At 39.3% G+C, this 22,236-nt stretch overlaps 1 protein-coding gene across 12 annotated transcripts in view; it reads right to left on the bottom strand.

Moving 5' to 3' along the window:
* The window catches only part of ATXN1 (ataxin 1), a 381,747-nt gene that overhangs the window by 236,872 nt on the left and 122,639 nt on the right, over nucleotides 1-22,236 (bottom strand). Inside the window, exon 2 of one of the 12 annotated variants that reach the window (XM_058555213.1) lies at nucleotides 20,552-20,687. The exons of 9 other annotated variants lie outside the window; for them this stretch is intronic. The gene's annotated coding sequence lies outside the window, so the exon portion shown is untranslated. Of the gene's footprint in view, nucleotides 1-11,135; nucleotides 11,404-20,551; nucleotides 20,741-22,236 lie in introns of those variants that run through there. 2 more of the 12 variants (XM_058555214.1, XM_058555215.1) reach the window with 2 other exon arrangements.

Below are 22,236 nucleotides of genomic sequence, written 5' to 3'. Positions count from 1 at the left end.
GTTAAGTGCATGCGCTCCGCCGCGGCGGCCCTGGGTTCACAGGTTCGGATCCTGGGAGCGCACCGATGCACCGCTTGTCAAGCCATGCTGTGGCGGCGTCCCATATAAAGTAGAGGAAGATGGGCACGGATGTTAGCTCAGGGCCAATCTTCCTCAGCAAAAAGAGGAGGAGTGGCAACAGATGTCAGCTCAGGGCTAATCTTCCTCACACACAAATATATATATATATACACATATGCCAATTAATCCCAAATTCAGGTGCCACAACACCAAGAAAAAACCCAAAAATCCAAGTCCTACCTAAAAGGTTAAATAAAAAACATCAGATAATAAAATCAAGAGCCATATGTGAATCCCTAATTTAAGATACGGAAATAAAGAGAGGAATTTCTATACATTATAATATATCTATGGTGTAAAAAAATACTTAAACATTTTTACCTATTTACAAATTCTACATACTATAGGTCTTAGAATCACTGCAACGCAAAATAGATATAAGCCTATCAAGAAGCCAACAACACTACTTACAGATCACATCATAATTTCCCTTTTGTACATGTGTTTATATGCAGGTATTTACTTACACTATTCTGGTTATGCCTCTGTGCCTCTGAACATGCCACTTCCCCTGATTAGCATGCCTTTCCCCTTCTTGCCAACTAGAAAATGCCTACTCTTTCTTCAAGGACAACCTTGAGCCTCATTCCTTATGATGTCTTCCCCACCTCTCCCCTGACGTTTTCCAGAAATCCAAGCAGAGTGGACTCTGTGCTCTCCTCTGTTTTCCTAACTCAGCAATGGTACCAATATCATCCTGACATCTTCCTCTCCCAAATGATGCCCCAGATGCAAACATCCAGTCATGGATTCTACCACCAGCACAGCAGCTCTACTTCTCCCTTGCACTATACCACCTCTGCTCTAGGCGACCCCCATCACCACTCATCTGGACTATTACACGGGCCTCTCAGTTGAGGTCTCCTTGCTTCCACTCCTGCCGCCTACAGCCCATTCTTCTACTCCCATTCTCAGTTCCTGCTTAAACCAGTGGAATGGCTTTCCATTGAACTTAGAGTCTTAATGTGGCCTCAGAGCCCAGAATGGCCCAGTCCTTGTGTTCTTTTCCAGCCTGCACTCCAGCTTTTCTGGCTTACTTTTAATTCCTTAAAAGCAACTTGCTCTCCTAGGCCTTAGGGTCTGTGCACGTGATCTCCCCAAATCACCCACTTTCTTCATCAAATGGCCTTGTATTCTTTTCTCCTTTGCCTCTCAGCTCAGTCCTCTTCTCAGCCGAGCCTTTCCTGACCTCCCCAGCCAGGTCACTACCTTCTACTACAAGCTTCTATAGAATCACTCTCCCTAGTTACAATGATCACCTTTGTAATTTTACGTTTTTTGTTAGTTTCATTGATTAACGCTTGTTTCCCCCACTAATTAGTAAGCTCCAGGAAGACAGAATCATGTATGCTTTTGCCCACGCTTTTATCCTTAGTATTCAACACAATACTTGGTATGTTATAGATACTCAATAAAAATCTGCTGAATGAATAAATGAAAACAGGAAAAGGGGAGGGAGGACATCTCTTACCATAATTTAATTAGCATTTGTTGAACTGATTTGCTGATGGCTTTTCAACACATGGAATATAAAGTCTGCATTCCTTTGAACAGCATGCAAGGCTCCTGGTGATGTGATCCCAGCCAGCTGTGTCACTCCTCCCGCTGCACTTGACACTCAGCCCCTCTGGATCCCTGTAGCTCCCTGACCAAGCCGCCTTGCTCCTGTTCATCACTACACCCTGGTCTACTCTGTTCCCTCTGCACATCATCTTCTCAAACTCAAACTCCTTCTTCAAGTCTTAGAGCTGGGCTGCTGTTTTGTGAAGCCCCTCTCATATCTTCTGGGAAGCCAACGTCCTCTTTCCCATTTTTCTACAACACCCTGTACCTATCTCTATTAAAGCAATTATCATATTTTCCTGTACTTGTGTCTTAAGCAAATCCATCTCTCCCAATACATCGTAAGTCCATTAAAGGCAAGGGAGGGGCGTTGCCTTATCACACTATGCCCAGAGTTTAGCACAGCAGCCTGGCACATAAATAGTTAATATAAATATTTGTTGAATAAACAAAAGAAGATTTTATACACACACACACATATACACATATATACACACACGTATCTATCATATATAAATACATATATATTTCATATGTACAAAGCTCTAGAGTTGAGTATTTAAAATATATTATTAATATAGTACATTTTAATCGTTATTAAATGTTGTGAGGCATAATGGTTATAAATTCATCTGTAAAATGGGCATAATAACATCTACCTCACAGAATAGTTGAGAAAATTAAATAATCCACATAAGTAAAATGTTTAGCACAGAGCTCAGCATACTAGAAGCACTCTATAAATATTCATTGTATAATCATTATCTCTATCAACATTATCGTTAAGGCAACCAAATTGAATTTATAATTCATGCTTCAAATTTAACAGTTTTATTTGCCAACATTTTTCCCTATTAAAACATTAATTAGCTTTAGCATCTCTGTAAGGCCATAAAAATGGCTAGAGAGGCACTTAGCAAACTAAAGATAAAAAAAGAGTCTTATTCCCTACAGCTGAAGGACAAATTATTGTTTCAGTAATCTGCCAGGTATGTGCAGAGGCACAAAAGCATCAAGAGAAAAGAAGTATTTCTGTACAAAAATTATCTATAAAATCTAAATGACAGAAACAACAAATATTATCATTCAAGTGCTATAAGCATTTAGCTGAAATAATTAGAAATGCTTACTGTAAATTATTTCTTTTGCTAAAAAAACAAGATAGAGATACATACTCATCCATTTCTTTTCATTACTGGTCAGACTAATGTGACTTTATAAATAAAGATTATGTATTTGTCTAACGAATATGCCATACAACGTTTGAATTAATAGCAAACACATTTTATATGTCGTCTATTAGATGCTATTCTGATTCAGAATTGCTGAAATTTAATGAAATAGACTATGCGAAGATAAAAAGAGGCAAGGCAATTTTGCAACAGTTTTTTGGGAAAAAATAATGTAAGAATGAATTGTTTACAAATGCCACCAGTACACAGTTGAGCAGAGTGAACTGGTAACAATTTATTCTACAAAGCAAACTTATAATTCAGTCTTATATTGCACTTTCTCTTGCATATTGGCTGAATTTAAATAATGAATACTAAAGTATTTTATATACTGTGTGCTACTGAAATATAAGATACTATCATTATTGCACTTTGAGATTTCTATTCTCAATTCATCTTTACCTCTGGGATAAATGATAAAACCCAAAGCAAGTCAGATTCCTAATTGGGCTTAACCATTTTCTGAGAAGTATTAGAGTTACAGAGAGGAAATATTATAAAAATGCTTCGAGTTATAGAGGGGCAATATTATAAAAACACAAAATTCTTAACTTTTAATTGTTTTACCACTAGAATTTGAAAACTATTTTTAGAACTGAATTATAATGCTATTCATTGGTCACAACTATTGACCAGTTTAACATAATGCAAATATATTGTTCTTTGAAACATAATTAAGATGGAAAGGTAGAACAGACAAATTTAGCAAAAAAAAAAAGCCTTAATTTACTTAGATAATTTTTATAAATTATCAATGGGGAATGTCCTTCTTACTCATTCAAATGTTACTCTTCCTTTAAGATTCAGCTCGGGTGGCACTTCCTCTGTGACATGCTCCCATATATTATATGTATTTGTCCTGCCGTGTAATGATCTGTTTCCCTCTCTTGACTGTGAGCTCCTTAGAGTCAATGACCAGGTCTCTGCATTTCTCATAACAACCTACACAGTTCTTTGCACATAAAATATAAACAGTAAATAGTGGTTCAATGTGTCCAGGAATACACACACTTGAATACTCTCAAGACTATGGTGAAAATGTCACTCTTAAAGAGTATGGTTAAAACACCACTAATTGTGATCTAAAGCTAAAGGTTAAATTAAAAAAAAAAAAACAACTCCATTTTTAGTGAAATGAAACTCTTAGCATTTTCACTTCCAGATGCATCAACATTACATAAAAGATGTTGAAACTGTTTTAGCAAATAGACATGCTGCACATTTTCCTGTCTGAGAATTAGTCTGAAAAATACCAAGCTCCGCCGGGGCCCCTGGGTGTTCTCATGACAAACGTTCAGTTAGGTATTGATTCCACATACTCATGGAAATCTAGGGTAAGACTTGACCTCCACAACACCAGCGTGTCACACATCATTCTACTCAGCTACTTAAGAATAAGCTGATGATCCCCTGGAGAGGTCTGCCCTCCCCTCCAGTCCTGGCCAGCAGCTCAGTGATGATGAATCTTAGCAGCAGAGAACTTCAGTCCTCAAAGAAGCACACCACCAGTACTGACTTACATTTTCCACTTTTACTGTAATTCTTATTCCCACATGGACCAATTTCTCACATATTCGCTTTTAATTTTTCAAGACTGAACCTCTGAGCCTGTGACAATTTGCCTGGCTGTGTAACATATTACATCGTGATACACATGCCAAATCCTACTTCACTCAAAAGGCCATATTTTGCTCAGAATAAAAACAGTGGTCAGGAAAAGAAGAAGTTTCTCATAATAACCCATCCAAGTGGATCGTCGGCATTCGGAACTATTAGTCACTGTTGGGACAATAAATATGGATTTTCCAAGAGGTCACCAAGGCTTACTTGATGGGTTCTCTTTCCTCCATGCCCCAAGATTTCCTAGGCATCCAGAGGAAGAGGAGCACAGAGGGCTTCTGTACCTTCTGTTTCATTCCACTTAGAGGTTACTGTCAGCCTCACCCTAAATCAGCCACCCAGTGAGCCCGGGGATTTCATGTCAGACCATACCTTCTAACCACTCCTGTGTGATGCCAAGACACTGGGGACTATGAAGAGAGACTATAATAGGACATAGGTAGAATGTGGGAGCAACAAGGGAAAATTCTGGCTTACGTTATCACCTGAAAATATTTGTATTTTTAAAATGTAATGTACCACATGATGACTATAGTTAACACTGCTGTATGATACTCATGTAAGTTGTCAAAGAGAGTAAATTCGAATAGTTCTCATCACAAGGAAAAAATATTTTTTTCTTTCTCTTTTTTCTTTTTTCGTATCTATATGAGATGATGGATGTTAATGAAACTGATTGTGATAATCATTTCACGATAGATGTAAGTCAAATCATTACGCTGTATGCCCTAAACTTATACGGTGCTGTATATCAATTATATCTCAATATAACTGGAAAAAATTTTTAAATCTAAAAAACATATTATGTTATACAAATTGAAACCTCCAAAAGAATATGCTCTACAAGGCATAATAAAATACACACCCATAAACCTACCACCCTATTTAAAAGATTACCAGTATTGATGCATCTACCTATTCCCTACCTACTTCCCTAAGCTCTCTCTCTGCCTCCTCTCCAGAGGTAACCACAATCCTGAATTTTGTATGTATTATTCCCTAAAATATGTTAATTTTGCCTGATTTTGAACTTTATAAATAATTCTATCATACTGTATGCAGTCTTCTGTGGCTAGTTTTTTTCACACAATGTTGTTTCTAAGATTTAACTATTTTGTTGTGCATAGCTGTAGTTCACTCATTTTCACTGCTGTATAATATCCCCTTGTGTGAATTTTTCAATATTCCCCTACTGATGGATTTTCTTAATTTTTAGTTTCTAGGGGTTTTGTTTGTTTGTTATTTTTTTTTAAGAAAAAATGCTGTTTACACTAGAAAAAATAAACATAAGCAAAGTTTCTCTGCGGTACTGCCTCGGAATAGACTGGCTGGGTCACAGGGTATATGAATATTTGCTCTTACGTAACACTGCCAATTTATTTTTCCAAATAGCTATGCCAGTCTACACTCCTACCAGCAGTGCACCCCATTATTTCTGTAAACTATTAAATCATTTTAAAGTCAAGAAGGAGATCTATTTGATCTAAAGCTGGTGTTTTTATTTTATAGGCCCAAATTATGAACATCCATAAAGAAAGAAACGTCCTAAACCCCTCTCTCACATTGGTGAGTTTATACTTTTTTCCTCACTAAACAAATGAGAGCTACTTCCTAAGATACGTTTATTTTTCCACTTTCAAATGTGGCATTAACTAAATACTTCGATTGGACTGAGGATAAATAATTTGAAGGCTCCTCACAGCTTTATTTCCCAATCATTCGATTCTGAAGGAAGGCGTCATAGAATGCTCTAGAATACATTAGGTCCCAGGGACCAAAACTGCTCACTTGGAACAGGAAGTCATGTACAAACTTAAAATACACAAACCTACGACAAATGGCAAGAAGTCTTTATTTCCTTCAAAATTAGAGAGAAACAGAGGAATAGATAACTGAAATAGATGCAGAAAAGACTTATTAGCTTTCATTTTAGAAGAGCAAAATACAAAAACTTTTGTAATTAGGTTTTGACAGGCTTCGGCTTAGAGGAAAATGCTTCTTCCCTGGAGGCTGAGGCTACGGGGCTGGAAGTTGGAGCTCCAAATCAGCCAGGTCTACGTCCTTCCCCACGCCCGTCAATCTGCAGACCTGGCTGGGTCTGAGTGTCGAGTCAGCAAATAAAGAGCACGAGGAGAGGCATGAGCAGAGGCAAAGAATGCAATGAACAGAACCTCTTCTTGCTAGAACAGTAACAAGCGACAGGACAATACCATAGCAGACACTAAAGTTAACCCAGAGAGGAACTAGTCTACCTTCTTCAACTAACATGAAGGGAGACCAGGCCAACGGCCTGTGAAACACAGTCAGTCTGGGCCATTACTGTCGTCGACAATTTTGACTTTCTTCCCCACAGCCATTTATTATTGGTAGTAACCACTAACTGAATTTTAAATTATCCTATTATTTCCCATTCTTTCTCCATTCTGGTCTTTCTTACTGGTTAACTCCAAAAAGCAGAGAAATGTCTGAGCAGCAGGAAGTGAAGAGAGAAGGAAGAATTGGAGGCCTTCACCTACACAGCGGATGTCTCTGAAAAACTGGATGTAATAAAAAGCAAAACAAACAAGTATATGTTATGGGTGCCTAAGTCATCTATTTGAGAACTTTTTTGGCATCTATCAGTGAAGTCTTATGCTTCTTATTAGATTCTCGCACTGTTTTAATTAGGTACAGCCAAGGGGCCTTATTTTAATTACACTGGTGGTACCTTCTCTTTTCAGGCCAGTAAGCTGGAACCTAGCCAGCCAGTGTTAAGAGCGCCAGCCTTTCCTTCTTGGTCAAGAAAGCTCTCCCACTGCCATTTATTTTCTACTAAGAGCGTGGTAAACTAAGCTACTTTATTTTGATATTTAGTATCTGGTGCTGGATGCCCACAAATATGAAGGGGGGGGGGGAACGTGTCTATAACCTCAGGTGAAACTCAGACTATGAGACAGCTTTCAAGATCGGCAAAAATATTAAAAGCATCACATTTTAAAGGATCCCTTTGTAATACTGATATGTAAAGATCCTGTTAAAATATAGTTATTTTCCACAACTACAGAAAGCTTTTATAAAAAGGACTTTGTATTTCGATGTTGTAAGTGTGCCTGGCTTTTTAGTCAGCGACTTAGATTATCATTTTAGGAGAACTATCTACTTCATTGTAAGTGCTTAATGAGGGACTAATTAGTCCTCCCCTCATCCCTTTAAACTCCTATGGGAAATGAGGTCAGAACCCATTTCCATGCCCAAAGCTGCAGGTGGGGGTTGCATCAAATTCTACGGGGGCACCAAGGGGACCGCCTTCCCAAGGCAAAACAGGTATGAGGGAAATCTTCAGCAAGGGCTATGGTCTCCAACGTCAGGCACCGAGTACAGAAAAGCTAACCACTTATTATAAGATCTTGCAACGGAGCTGTTCCAACAAAGCTGGACCACTCACCCACACGTTCACCTCAGTTCCTCCTCTCCTGTACTCACTGCCACGCGGCCCGCCTTCCCGCTCCCTGATTGGCTGTCCCGTTGGCTAAGGCGCACACCTCCAGGGCGCTGGGCGGAGGGAGGGACCACGGGCCGCTGCTCCCACCGGCATCCCCCCTCCTGCCCCATCCGCATCCCGGTACCCCCAGGGGAGCGCCACCGCTCTGGGACACGAGCCCGCAGCGGCTTCCTGGCAGCCTGCCGGTGGTTTGAGCTTCTTACTCCTTTCTACAAGAGGCATGGTGAGCAAATTAGAGGTTATAAACACCTCCGGTGGAAGGAGGAAAATTCCTTTGGGCTTTGTAAGGGAACTTCGTCAGCGGCTTGTCTCCAAGGTATAATACGGATGTGCTCACCCACGCCCTTTCGCCCTGCAGGGCATGTGTGGACCGCACCTTTTGCTGGTCACAACTAGGGCAGCAGTGCAGGAAAATGTTTCTTTGGGAAGAATGTCTCATGTTCGAGGACACTGCTGGCCCCTTGATAAGGAGCATAAAGCTGCTTTTCAATGTAAGGGAAAGCATATTTCTAAGTGTAGTGCTGCCAAATCCATTATGAGAGAGAAGGCTGGAAGTAAAATATTTGGGCTCCCAACATGAGTTCAAGTTTATTAGGAAACCAGGAAAGCACACATCTCTGGCCAGGGAAAACAAAGAGAAGCAGCTGAGTTCTAAACTGTGCTGGAAATAGAAGCAAGCAGTCTGGGATTAAGTAAAAGAAGCAGAATCAGTTAAGAACAGATGCTTTGATGCACGTTACCTAGCTCATCACACCTGGCAGGGGCTGGCTGCCAGGGTGGTATGGTTTTAAGATCACAGCCCTCCAACAACTCACTGATACCTGAAACTCCATAATTAGAGTCTTTCCTTTGGTTTAAACATTCTCTCTCTCTTTAAATTTCAGAATGTGCTACCTTGGAAGTGGAATATCCAGATATCCAAAAAAAGAAATACACACACACACACACACACACACACACACACACACGGAAAGAGAACAGGTCTTGAATCACAGCTGAATATTAATCCTAGCTTTGCCACTTTCCCGCTCTGTAACTTTGGGGGAGTTATTTACTGGCTTGACTCTGAAGTTCATCAGTTGTGAAATGAGACAAGTATCTGTCTCAGAAGGCTGGTGCAAAGCTGAAGTTCAATTACATACATAAAAGTATGTAGCCCAGACTACACACATAGCAGACATTCGGACGCCAGTTTTCCTCTCCTTTTTTACAGAGCAGGTCCTAATAGGGGAAGAAGCGAGGATAGTGTGAGGATGCTAGCTTCCTGATGTGGAAATGATAAGGTCAGCAAAGATGGAGATGGGGGCGGCAGGAGAAAAGGGCACCCGGGACCCGGTGACAGAATCTGTTTCACAAATGTGGTGAGGTCAGCTCTGCTCCAGGGCACGTGGTGGCTACAGCTGACGTTTGCAATGCTGACTGGCTGGCAAGACTGTGAACTTAGAAACTGGCCTCCACCAAAGAGCTACACCTCACTTCTCCCAAGGTTCTCCCTTGCTTGGTACCCAGCTGGGCACAGGAGGTGTAGGGGTGCATCTAAACAGCTGTACTACAGGGTCACTTGCAAGGGAGTGGGAACAGGTGACGATATGACCAGGTGACAGGCAGGCAAGCCAGTAGAAGAGACCAAGGGCAGCTTCCAACTTGCTGAAGCCCAGTGATGCCAATCAGACCCCACTGACCCACAGGGCAGGTCATTGGGGTTGGAGACCTTCCTACTGACTTACCAAGGACTGGCTGCACACCAAACTGTGTAGCCAAAGATCCATTTTCTTTTCCTATGCATCAGTACCTCCACACTTAGGGATCATCCCTTATCTTACTCTGAAGAGCCAGCCATCATTGCCTTCCACGGCATGAACCATGCAATCTCACCAATCCCTCAGGTGAATGGACCAAACAGAGAGGCTGACAATGATGGAAGGGGAGGGGCTCTAGAGCAGGCCAATGCAGAAATATATTTTTAGGTTGAGAAGTCTTTCGAAATCCGAAAGGCCGCTACACAGAAGATAAACTCTCCAAAAATTTCCTTCCATAATTGCTGCCCATAAAAACAAGCTTAACCTGAATGAATAGGAAGGAGAGAAGTATTTTAATAATAAACAGTAACAGCCAACACAAGTAGCAGTGACATTAGACACATTAATAGGTCAAGACATTAGCTCTTCTGTTCCCCCAAAAGACCTACTTGGAGCACCAGCGATGTAAGGAACACATTTTGGAGATCACTAATCTGACAGCATTTACTGCTGTAGTGTTACTGGAGTGTAACTTAAGTAAATTCACTTTCAGAATTTTCAAAATGCAAAACTGGGAAACAATATACATACATGGAAATCTTGAAAGTGGTTTATCTTGCTTTTTTTCTTATGCAGTGAATTATCAGCCATTTTTTTCTATTTAGAAATCAAGATTAATAATCTTGCAATCATTCTGTGTATTATCTGTAATATATTTTAAAATTCCGGTTGAACTTTCCCTAACCCCCTGGTATAATTTTGGGGCATTCCCTCCTTCCTTTCTATGATGAGCTGTGTGCACAAAAAATGCGGCACAATTTTAATACTAGTCTGAGCAAAACCATAATGGAAAGTAAATAAAAGCATCATACAATGTTTCCCAAAGCCAAAGGAAATGATTTTGGAATATACACATCACTGACTATATTCCATCAGTACAGATAATTAAGAGTTGACTATATAATAATATTAAACAGCAGGCACGACTTTTTGAAAATTTCTCCCCGGTATTAGCTATGTAAAAGCACCGACTAAATGTTCAATGCTAATCAAATTCATCTCTTCTTAAAAGCAGTGTATAATAAATGGGTAACCTAAAAGGGATGCTTTGAACAGTATGCTTCACTATTGTCTGATTATTCTAAATTTAAAACTCCAACAAAAGGAAGGATTATTCTTCCTGAAGTTCAAGATTCACGAGGATTTGGTAATGAAATTCCTTTAAGAGAGCAAATAAAAAAATTGCTATCTACAAGCTGCCAGTGTTTTATGTCTGTATAGTGTTTTTAAATCAAAGTCACCATTCATTCAACAACAAATGTTTGTTTGAATAAATGAATGAAATAAAAGGCCTGAAAAATACTTTACAAGTTTCATCACCTCTAAGTTATGAATCAGGCAGCAACTTTAGTCATCTCCAAGTGCACAGGCTGAGACGAGTTAAATGTCAGCTCTCACCAAGCAGGCCAAAGCCAGACCTGGCAACTGAAGTCATGTCCTTTAATTCTTAGAAAATGACCCAGCTGTTAGGGCCTGTTGCTTAGCTGTCTCGCCGCAAACTCTCAATGCAACCTGGAATGCATGTTATCTAGGCCAGGTGAGGCAAGATGAAGGATGCACAACAAAGCCGGGCTTGTTCCTGAGATGATACAGGTAGTCCAAAAAAAAGGAAAAGAAAAGAAAAAGAGAAGAACTCTCAGCAAAATGCTAAAACTGAAAATGAAATTCCTAATATTAATATAATATTAATTTATTAATATTATAAAATTTTGCTCTAATGAGGCACATAGAGCAAATTACTCAGTGCTAGTATTGATATTATCCCAAGAGTAAGAAAAAAGGTGCCTGCAGGATACAGAATGAGAGGTGGAGCCCAGAGTGGCCCTGGGGGAGGGGGGTTCCAATTCATTCTTCCAGCAACACCCGAACACCCATCTCTTCGTTCTGACCTTCTACGAGGACACAATCCGGGAGCCAGCCAGACATTTAAAATCTATTTGTTTCAATAACTCAGGAGAGAAATACAACTAGAAGATTTTTTGCAAGTGGAATCTATTTCGCAAGGAGAAAATTCTCACGTGTTTCAGAGTGAGGGTTCTCAGATTGGAAATCTTGAAGTTTTCAAAATCTATGCCAAGGGAATTAATAGTACGCCCACACTAAGCTGTCCTTTGAGAGCCAAGCATAAGCAAAGCACCTGCCCCAACATCTATTTTTCTGATCCCAGAGGAGGGTAACGCAGAGCAATCCTGATCCGAATCGTAAAGTAGGTAAAGTTTGTCTACAGGATCCTTCTTTTGTCCCCTCAGGTGCCTCCCCTGATGGCCCTAGGGGTTTCTGCTCTGTAATTCTTTTCCCCCTCGACCCTGTCAACATTAACGCCAGTGAAACATTACACTGTTTCAATATGAATACACTCTGGTTATTGTTTTGCCCCCTAAAAAATATTTGTCCTTTAAACCTTTTAATTTTTAAATTAAAGAATCAAAAGCTTTACTTTCCTTTAAATTCCAGCATCAGGCAGCAGCCAACGTTCTGAATTGGGAGACAGGTTAAGGTAACGCCCCTTTATTTTTACAAGCTCATTTTGCTTCATCTTTAAGCCCTGCCATAAGGATGGAGTACGCTGAAACCACAAGCTGGATTCATACTCCACTATGACCTTGGGCAAACTCTGTAACTGAGCCTTCGTTATGCATTTGTAAAGTAGGAATTATTATGATATAAGGTAATGTGATATAACAATTATGAGATAATGAATTTAAAGTGGCTGGCACATTGCTATCTTAAAGACTATACTACCCTCGGAAAGAACACAGTGGTTCCCAAGTGCGCGCTGACCCAGCCACATCTGCTGAAGGCCAGTCACCTAGAATCACCGGGCAACTGGAAGGGCCTGACTCTTATCAGTTTCTGAGAGCTTGTCACCTTGGGCCCTGGAGCCAGGCGCCCCCTAAAGGCAGGTCTGAGGTGAGTCTTTCTCTCAGTTACCGTTCTTTTCCCTGGCTCTTTTCCTGCCTGAGAGCATCTCAGCCCTTCCCCACTCATCTCCTCCCCGTCCCCCTGGCCCAGGAAGCCCGGATACTGGGAAACAGCACCATTCCTCACTGCATCACCTCCTCTTCCCGGTCCCCACCCTCACTCCTGTAAAAGAATTTTCAAGGGGAACCTTCAATAGCCCCACAGTTGAGTTTACACAGCCTCAAGCCCCTGGCAGCCAAACCTAATTTAAAACAAATTTTCCCACGGAAAGTCACATTATGAGATGAGCAGGTGACCCAGCAGGAAGAGAGGCCCCACTTACCTCAGGCCTCATTAGGAGGTCTGAGCTGAATTTTACAAATCCACTGTAAACACTCTGGCAGCGGTTTAGAGAGGCAGGAGAGGACATAACTACAACAGAATGGGGCAGCTTCACCAGAACAGGCAGGGGGAAGTAGGTGAGGCGTGGAGTGCTGAGTGGGGCAATCGGGCTGCCAGGCAGAGACTGGCCTGGAAGATGCGGAGTGGAGGGCAAGAAGCAACCAGGCGGGAGTTGAATGAGGGCGGGGTGAGCACCCTCAGGCAAGATTCACGGGAGGCAGTGCACGGGATGCTGGCACACAGCACCTCGGGAGCTCTCTCTGTCACAACAGCAGTGGCATGAGGGACACAAATTGAGTCCCATCGGTCCCTGTGCCTCGGCCAGGATTTTCCAGGTTGGCATCAGGAGGCACAATCTCCTCTAGAAGAACAGGACCCGGTGGGTCCTGGGAAGCTGAATCCATAAACCAGGGGTCTCCTCGTCTGGTCCTCTCCTGGGATAAGGCCTTGTGAACGGGAGACTGGTAAGGGCCCTTTAACCAGGTCTGAACGTGGGGAGAAGACAATGGGGAGCAGCTCCAACTGCTTCCCAACAACCCCTCAATAAAAAGAGACAAAGAATAGTGGAATAAAGAAAATGCATCACACTTGGGTTTTGGAAGAGGAGGGTACAGGGAAGTCCAACTTAGAGGTAGGACCCAGGACATCTACATGTTATAATGTGTGAATTACATACATGCACATGTATGCATCATCTTACATATCGGATCAGGAGAATGAAAACCACATTAATTAGAGACATTAGAAAACAAATCAAGGAGGGAAAAATGGTAAAAATTGTTTTAATTGTGTGAAAGTAATACAAATTATAGTCATTTATGGGAACTGCTTCCACTAATGCCCAATTACCAAGCAGCATAATATCAATGAAATGTATCATGAACTATGTGTTCAATTAACTCACTTGTGTAAGTTATAGTTTATGACAAGACTACATTCTGTTTTATATGTTCAGACTTACTATTTTCTGATAAATATAATTGCAGCATCTGGGAGCCACAATGGACCTTATGGAGATCCCTTACTCTAATCCTTTCATTAAACTGAGGCTTAGAGAGGGTATGGCTTTCCCAAGGCCACAAGAGAACTAGTTTAGAGCAGAGCTGGGGATACAACATGGCTGCTCCTGATCCCCACACTGCTCCAACGCTGCCCTTAAAATGCTGTGCACTTAGCACTGCAGGGACACAGTCCCTTCTCCCTCATTTTGCAGGACCATTTGCTCATGATTCAGAATTACTCAAGCAGCATGGGAAACACACTCCTTGATGTATGATGCTTGGGGAAGATAAGCTCAGGAATAGAGATGCTGGAGCTCTCAATTATGCAACTTTTGGGTGATGTATCTTTAGAAAAACTTACAGCCTCTTTCTCTGTAGGAAAATCGACAGGACAATCAATATGTACAGTAGAAAAAACGTAGGTAATCGAGACAGAGACCCCAGGATGAGCCTTAAAGCTTACTAGCAATGTGGCCTAGCACAAGTTATAGTAACTTTCCAAGTCTATATTCCCTTAACCATAAAATGGGCATAATGATGATACTTATTCAAAGAGTTGTGGGATTAGATGAAATGACATACTAAGAACACCTAGCACAGCACATACACTCAATCAATATTCAATCAATACTTCTTTACTACAGACTCCCTGCATAGTGCTGCTAAAGAAAGCCTCATCTTTAAACACATGTGGTGGGTACCTGGATGGTGAGAGGTGTTTCCAAAGCCAAGTATATGTTATTTCATGGATAGCTTTCAAAAGCATGTTCCAAAGAGTCAGTGTTATAGTCACATATAATTTCAAAATAGAATGCCAGTGTCTGGGCTGGGAAATCTAAGTGAGTTGTAAGAGCCAAGTCTGTTTCCATCTGACATGTCAAATATCAAAACACAGGCAACCGTGGTCAATTACTAGGAACCACCTCTTGCTTTATGTGTTCATAGAAAAATAAAGATACCATAGATCAAGGGTATCCCCTAATCATTCCCTCCTGATTCCTAATGATGGCTCCTTGCTCATTTTACACATCCAAAATCTCTAAGAAATCCATCACAGATCTAATGGGGTCAACCACAGGACTGCAGCTCACAACATGTCCTTTTGGGTATCCATGAGCTGGTCTGCAATGCCCAAGGCTGCAGTGGAGAAGGCAGCTCCCCAGTCTGTAGACAAAGGCCCCTCAACCCACAGTGAGCCCATAAGATTCTACATCTGTCTTCTTATCACATCCCCTCCCCATACATAATTTTATCAGTAAACAAGAGATTAAAGTCTCATGGGAAAAAAGTCAGGAGTTTGTGTCTTATGCTATAAATGGATCTGTAGCTGAAACTGCTATGTGCACAGTGACATTTCAGTAGGAGCCACTGACTCTGCCTGCAGGCCTGAATATTAGTGCAGGTCTGTTCCACACACCCCCAGCAATGTTGCCCTCCCTCTGTTCTAGAACTGTCTGTGACCTGGATGTTCCAGCAAGCAAGCAAGCAAGCCAGATCTACCTCTGTCTTCTCTTTCTCTCTCTCTCTCTCTCTCTCTCACACACACACACACACACACACACTCTCTCTCTCTCTCTCCAAGGTCTTTCTTTTTCTTTGTTAACAATAATTAAATTAAATATTGTTAACAAATTTTTATTTGTTAACAATAATTAAAGCTGGACTGGTAAAAGAGGAGAAAATGCAGGTCAATAAACAAAGCTCCTCTGGATCCATTAAGCCCGTGGCCCACCCTCTGCCCATGTGCACTTTACTTCTCTTTTGTTGCTTCTGACTACATTGTGTTCAGACGTGGAGAGAACTACTTTTTCACTCTTATTCAATAACATGTGACACTATTGTTCTTTGTTTCCTTAAAATATACTGGCATTCTTGCTCTCCCTAGTAGGAGAGGGCCTGCGAGGATCGCGGAAGCTTCTGGGGTGAAGCAATTATCTGCTAAGCTGAAAAACCAGAACTCACCTGCCAAACGCCGTCAGGAAAAGTGCAAAGGGTGAAACAGGCACCACTTTAATCATAAACATGATTGCAGGTGAAATGACTGGCTGCTACTTGTGTGTTCTTCTGTACCTCATTGGACTATGCAGCACGACACTCCTGGGACCATTACAGAGATTCAGGTGTGGCTTACTCTATAAAAAGGCTGTGTGTCTGACAATCTATGTGTAAGCCTGACTTTTATAAATTACTTTACGTGCTGAGTGTCCTTGGGGAGTTCATTATTTAGGAGAACTCCATCAGTGTTTTGCAAAATTCATAGTCATCTACTTTGTATTTGGGAAATTTAGATCTTTGAATATCAGATTTTCTTCCAGAAGTCTCTCCCTCACCCCACTCTCTCTGCCTTTAGAGCACATCGTCAATTTCAACATCAATAGCAAAAGAATGTAAATATAAGGGAAAATATGTACCAGTGCTGGAAAACGGAGAGGGGCAGCTGACATATGCCAGCATCATTAGACATTTTTGCTAGATAGGACACAGAAAGCATAACAGAAAAGGCTGATCCAGAGATGTGACTCGTGGTTCCCCTGCTTGAAAAAGTGCAGCATTGTGAGAAGAAAACAAGAAGAGAGCCTGACAGAAAACTAGTAAGGAAAGGCTGGTGGTGAGGGCTGGCTAGGAAACCAAGATACTCGCTGGGCTCCAGCTCACTGGCATTCAGAAGGCATGAGAATAGGAGAACGAAGAGTAAGCACCGCCATGCCCATGGTTATCCAGCAGGTTGTAGAATGTCTCCCTACATAGCAGGGCTCTGACACCATAAGAATTCAGTCACCATTACACAGGGGGCTTGGAGTGAAGCTAAGGTCAGGGAGAAATCCAGAATTAGAAAACTGTCTCATGGACAGCAGCTTCACCCAACACAAAGCAGGAACCACAGAGAGAAGAACTTCCACAGAGAATCCCAAGACTCCAGTTCCCTCTCAGTCTGTACAGCTGCTGGAACACACACCTGGCTTGGCAAATTTATAAGAACCAAGCCTCCAACTTCAAATTGAGAGAAGGAATCTAATCTCTTCCAGAAGGTACCAGGATCATTTGAGAACCAATTCCAGGCCAGGTTAGACCTTTCACCATTCAATAATGAGTAAACCAAAAATATGCAACATTGGGCCTATAAAGACTTGGTGGCAAAACGACATAAAACCACCAAAAAATAGAGGAGGAAGATAATTTTGAAAAAGATTTTCTACTGGAAATGGAAATAAGTTTCAGACCAGATATGATTTCTGCTATCAAAAAAATGAAGGGACAGCCATGGTGGCCTAGTGGTTAAGTTCAGTATGCTCCACTTCGACGGCCCAGGTTTGCATCCCAGGCAGGGACCTACACCACTCATCTGTCAGTAGCCATGCTGTTGCGGCGACTCACATACAAAAAGAGGAAGATTGGCAACAGCTGTTAGCTCAGGGCAAATCTTCTTCGGGGGGTAAAAAAAAAAAAAAAAAGAAGAAGAAGAAAACCCAGACTCTGAAACAAGACATGAAAGAAGGTAAGACAAGTGAATGAAACCAAAAGAAACTGACTGAACTACAAAAACATTAAAATTTTTTAAATTATCAATTTTCAAAAGTATAATTTAAAACTACACAAGGACCAATGAAAAGGAAAGGCAATACTCTGGGAAATCAAGTCAGTGATGTGAAGAACAAACTTAAAAAACTATACCAAAATGGAGAGCAAAAAGACAGGAAGGATAACAAAAGAAGATACATTACAATGGATATTGAAGACAGAGGAGGAATCCAAGATATAGATATGTGTGGTTCCTGAAGGAATCAGAACAAATACCACAGAAGCAATTATTAAAGATACCATGTAAGAAAACTTTTCTGAACTGAATACCCGATTCCCAGACCAAAGAAAAAAGCTCACTCTGTACAAGAAAAAAAATTAATGAAAACTGACATACACCCCCCGACACACACACCCATATATATTAATGAAAACTGTCATCTATTTATCTTCTGATGAAACTTTTGAATTTTGAGGTCAAAGTAAGAAGATCATTAGCATCAAACGAGGAAGGAAAAAATATAGGTACCAAGGTCACTAAGATGGGAGAAAAATCAGGCTGGCCTCAGACTTCTATTTGACAACTGAAGAAATAAAACAAACTGTATAGCCTTGATGGCAAAGGGTCTTGATACAAGAATTCTAAACTAAGCAATTCTTCTGTTGAAGTATAAGAGCTAAAAAATGAAAAAGGCATTCTTGGATGCAAAGGATCAATAAGAAAATGTACTTCATAAAAACATTATTTGAAGAAGTTCTGAAGTCAACCAAAAAATTTAATTAAAAAAATAAAGAAAAAGGTGTAGTTGTGCTTTAAAATAGTTTATAATATGTAATCAAACCATCTAAACAACAACTGAATATAGTTAGAAAACAGAATACAGGTTATTTAGATAATTCTTATAAAAAATTGCATAATATTTAAAATAATAAATTGGATCAAAATATCTATATATCTATCTTTTAAAACAAAAGGAGAATCCCAAAGGAGAATAAAATGTGTTAATCTCATCTTACACAAGGAAGAGGTATGGTCAGTAAGCTTCTTGACATTGTTCAGAGAGAAATATAGGTCATTATTTTTCAAATTTAAGAAGATAACTAGAAAATTAAACATTACATCTAACTTGAAAATTGTTAGAGAATGAATTATATGGAAACGGAAAATGATGGAAACATCAAAGAATCATAAAAAGAAAAGGAATTTAAAAGTAATAAAAATTAGACCAAGTATATCAACTTTGAATATAGGTATTAACTCTCTTTTAAGAAGCAGAAGACCCCCAGGTGGAGTGATAAATTAAGAATGACTCTCTATGCTATCTGCAAGAAACCCATAAAAGTTAAAAGTGAAAGGATTGAGGCAAAGGAATACCAGGAAAATGCACACTGAAAAGCAAGGGTTACAATTTTAACATAAAATCAGAATTAAATATTTAAAACATTAAACAAGGAGTGTCATTTTACTGACAAGCAGTACATTCCAAAGAAAAGTTAAAATTGTATGCACCAAGATAACACAGCATGGAAATATATAAAGGAAAACACGCAGAGACCGAGAGACATGTAATAATGTTGTTGACGTCTACCCCATTGCTTTTAGTCCTTGGAAAAGTAAGCAGATGCAAATTTAATAAAAATACAGAGAAGTAGGGTCAAATAATAAATAAGGCTGATCTGATAACTACATAACCTGATAATTAGAGCATGCATCTTCTATACAGGGGCTTATGGGACATGAACAAAAACGAATCATGTCTTGGGACATAAAGGAAACTTGACCACACCTCAATATTTTGTGACCACAATGCAATATAACTCCACACTAATAAACAAAAGCATAAACAATTCAAATAAACGTGTACTTTTAAAAAATACTCTTCTAAATAGGTTTAGAGTCTCAAAGATACTAAATTATGCAACTGCAGGTTGAGATAATAAAGATAAGGGAACATTATGTATCAAAGTGTAGACAGCCTACACTCAGAGGCAAACACCTTAAATATTTTCATCATTAAGAAAAACTTAAGGGGCCAGCCCAGTGGCGTAGTGGTAAAGTTTGCACGCTCTGCTTCAGTGGCCTGGGGTTCACAGGTTTGGATCCTGGGTGTGGACCTACACACTGCTCACCTAGCCATGCTGTGGTGGCATCCCACATACAAAATAGAGGAAGAGTGGCACAGATGTTAGCTCAGGGATGACCTCCCTTGAGCAAAAAGAGGAGGATTGGCAAAAGATGTTAGCTCAGGGCCAATCTTCCTCACCAAAAAAAACAGAAAAACTTAAAACAACAATCAACTCAAGAAATTAGAAAAGGGAAATCTAAGGAAAGCAAAATAAAAGCAAAGCACACAAAAAATAATGATAGAAACAATTCGAAATTTTAAATAAAAAAGATTTCAAAAGGTAGTCCTCAAAAATATCCAAATATAAAACAGATTTCCTGCTAGCTCACCTAATGTTACAAAGAAAAAACAGTGAAACCAAATTAAAAGTGAGAAGTAGAATAAAACCAAAAATATTGAGGATATTTTTAATTTTAAAAATATGTAGTGTTTCAATCTATGTTAATAAAATTTAAAATATAGAAATGGCAGATTTTTCTAGAAAAATAAAAATCTTTAATATTAACTTAAGATGTAAAAATCTTGATCAGAAAATTTACTATAGAAAAATACTGTAGGTGGAGGGGAGTTTTCATAATAAAAAAAGAAAAAAAGGACCTGTATCAAATAATTTGGAAGCCCAGTAATTTCACAGCTTCCATGAATGGGCATGATACATAAATTACACTATGCAATTCATGGCATCACTGGTTCAACAGAAAAAATTATCATTATTAAAGATGAAAAGACATTTTATAAAAAATTCTGTGGGAAGGAGTATTGAAAAGTAGAAGAGAATACTACTTACTTGCCGCGGTAAAGGATATCTGCCACAAACCAATGGCCAACACCATATTAAAAGTTGAAAACAAGAGTCAATAACTAAATTCAGGCATGAAGTCAAGTGTACCTACTCTACCGTTATTTAATAGCACTGGGATGTTCTAGAAGAAATGAAAGCGAAAAACATTAAAATGTAGGAGACAATATTTTCATTATTAGAAATACTATTATTGCCTATTTAGAATATCTAAGGGAATTAGTTCAAAGACTACTAGAATTTACTGAGGTCGATAAGATGGCCAGTTATTAGAAGCTATACATACATACACGTGTGCATGCACACACACAAATATTTATATATATATACATTATTTATATATATATACATAGTTTTTCTATAAACCAGCAATAATAAGCTGAAAATATAAGGAAAATAAAGATCAAATAATGTACAATTATAACCAACACTGTAAAATCTCTAAGGAAAACTTAAGAACTACTCAAATTCTATGAACATAGACAATGCTTTACTAAGGGATGATAAAAGTGTTGAATAAGACAATGTACCTGGATCAAAAGTTGCAAAAGTGTAAAGACTTCAGTTCTCTCGAGATTAATACGTAATCGATGCCAATTAAAATTTATTTTGAAAAGATGTTTTAACATCTGACCAAATTAGTCTTACATTCACATGGAAGAATAAATGAATAGGTTAAAAATAGCTAAGAAATTTTGAAAAAAGAAAATTATATGGATGAATCTAAGGTTGCTTATGTTAATAACTATTAAGGGCCGGCCTGGTGGCATAGTGGTTAAGTTTGCACACTCCGCTTCTGGAGGCCTGGGGTTCGCAGGTTCAGATCCCGGGCGCAGACATACGCACCGCTCATCAAACCACACTGTGGCAGGCATCCCACACAAAGCAGAGAAAGATGGGCACGGATGTTAGCCCAGGGCCAATCTTCCTCAGCAAAACAAAAAGGAGGATTGGAAACAGGTGTTAGCTCAGGGCTAGTCTTCCTCACAAAAAACAAAAACAAAAAAACCTATTAAAACTGTAGAACCCAAACTAAAATGTAAAACCACAAAGATCAAGAGTACAGAATATAAAGCTCAGAAATATACCCAAGTTCATAAAAGTATTAAGTACATGAGAAAGGTGGTTTTTCCTATCAGTGGAGAAAAGAGTATTAAATAAATGATGTGAAAACAATTGATGAACTATTTGGCAAAAGTTCACTTGATTCTCATACCTGAGATCACAATTCCAAATAAACTCTAAATATAAACTATGAGATAATAATAAATATAAACTCTCGGATAATAAAAGAACTAGAAGAAATTATAGGTGACTATCTGATCCCAGTGAATGGAAGGCTTTTCCAGGTATAAAAGCAAAAAAGTAAAATCATTAATATGTTTGACTACACAAACATTTTGAATATCTGTATACGAAAATCAACATGAATAAAATTCAAAGGAAAATATAAAAGTGGGAAAAATATTTGTAACATCATTGACAAAGAGTTAATATCTTTAATTCAAAATGAACATATATATATATTATATGAGTAAAAGATATATGTCCAATTTAAAAAGAAACAGAAAAAATAGAAAACATAAGACAAAAAATGTCCAACCTCATTCAAAACCACACCAAAAAAAAGCAAATTAAAATAGGATGTGATGTTTAACTTATCGAATTAGCAA

This window comes from Diceros bicornis, chromosome 14 (assembly GCF_020826845.1).
Source record: "Diceros bicornis minor isolate mBicDic1 chromosome 14, mDicBic1.mat.cur, whole genome shotgun sequence".
Lineage (NCBI taxonomy): Eukaryota > Metazoa > Chordata > Mammalia > Perissodactyla > Rhinocerotidae > Diceros > Diceros bicornis.
The sequence above is the reverse complement of the archived record's forward strand: the minus strand, read 5'-3'. Positions and strand labels throughout refer to the sequence as shown.